Below are 1,821 nucleotides of genomic sequence, written 5' to 3'. Positions count from 1 at the left end.
AAACAGTGGAAGAAGAATGGAAATACCATCCAAATGAAAGTCACATAATGCAGTAGCCTCGACTCTGAGAGTGACATAGCGATGGCATTGGACATGTCACTTGACTTCTCTGGGTAAAATGACAACATTAAACTAAATAATCTTATGTCCCTTTCTAGCCCTAAAATTCTATGATTCTAATACAGGTGTGTATAATTATATGTATAATTCTTTATATAAAAATATTTCCTAATTCTTACCACGTTAACCACTGAAAGGATAGACATTGTTCTTGTCCTGCTAAGTTCCCCATAAGGAGACAATCCCTACCCCAAGGGAGGTTCTTATCAGGTGTAGGAGAAACAATTCCACCTGAGTCAAATGGGAATGACACAGGATCATATAAACTCAGAATTGGGAAAGACCAAAAGATAGTCTAGTTCAACTTCACACTTTATAAGGAATCATTTCTATAAGTTACCTTAAGTTACTTAAGTTAACCTTGCCTTTATTCAGGTGCTATATGGAAATATTGAAAGGAAATGACCATGTCATTTGGAGTTCTGGATCATGAGGAAATTGCTCAGAAACATTTGTTTCTTTTTCCTCTAGCCATTTCACTTTGTTTCCACTTCTTTGTTACATAGTGTTAGTTCGAGCCAGTATTTGGTATCTGTTGGGCCTTTGCTTCTGACTTTCTTGGGGTTATTGAGTAGATGGCAGTGGAATTTCTGAGTCAAAGGGAGTAGACAATTTGGGCACTCCAGAATTGGTTGTATTGGTTCAATTTCTGGCTCCATTAACAGTGTGTTAGTGGGGCAGCTAGGTGGTTCAGTGGATAAAGCACCGGCCCTGGATTCGAGAGTACCTGAGTTCAAATCCGGCCTCAGACACTTGACACTTACTAGCTGTGTGACCCTGGGCAAGTCACTTAACCTCCATTGCCCCACAAAAACAAACAAACAGTGTATTAGCGTACATAGTATGTCTTACGTCTTATAGACCCTCTTACATTGACTTGCTGTTCATTGGACTTCAAGAGATCTGATCTCCCAAAGTAAAGAGAACAGGTAGTATCCCATAGCCAGAGAAAACTCAAATAGGATATAATATAAAGGGGCATGAGAAATGCAGCCAAAACAAATTCTCTCTCATTCTTATTCAACTTTCTGTTCCCTTATGTCATTTCCCCCCAGTTTCCAGGGGGTGGAGTGTGTACTTAATTGCCTCTAGATTCAGTTTCTTAGGGCTCCATCTTTAAAAGGGTTTCTTACCGCAACTTTTGAACCCCTAAATGTGTATTTTCCTAAGTTTCCAGTTTTCCAGACCATCTTGGGGCTGTATGGAAGGGTTTGACAATTCTTTTTCCCTTGCTATCCCAAGGAAAGCCCTCCTGCGTTCTAGGCCATGGTCTAACTTCATTTGCATTTTGTTCCTACAACTGACCTCTTTCTGATTCTCCCAAGCTTTCTCATCCATCCTATACTTTTATATAAAAATATTAAATACTTTAAACAGTAGAAAACAGGTTTTTTCATGCAGAAAGGAATTATTCTTTCTGAATAAAATTCCTCTCCTTGGTGAAATGAGAGGTCACACTGAAGTCCAAGTGGACAGAGGGGTATGAACTTGAATGTTTCATCTCACACCCTGCAAACTGGCAAAGAGGAGAAAACATTCAGTAATAGTCAATATTGGAGGGTCTGTAAGAAGGAAGACACACTATGTACAATAATATACTATTAATGGAGCTATAAATTGAACCAATACAACCAATTCTGGAGTGCTCAAACTGTCCATTCCTTTTGACTCAGACATTCCACTGCTATACATATGATAACC

The sequence above is a fragment of the Dromiciops gliroides genome, chromosome 3 (assembly GCF_019393635.1).
Source record: "Dromiciops gliroides isolate mDroGli1 chromosome 3, mDroGli1.pri, whole genome shotgun sequence".
Taxonomy (NCBI): Eukaryota; Metazoa; Chordata; class Mammalia; order Microbiotheria; family Microbiotheriidae; genus Dromiciops; species Dromiciops gliroides.
The sequence above is the reverse complement of the archived record's forward strand: the minus strand, read 5'-3'. Positions refer to the sequence as shown.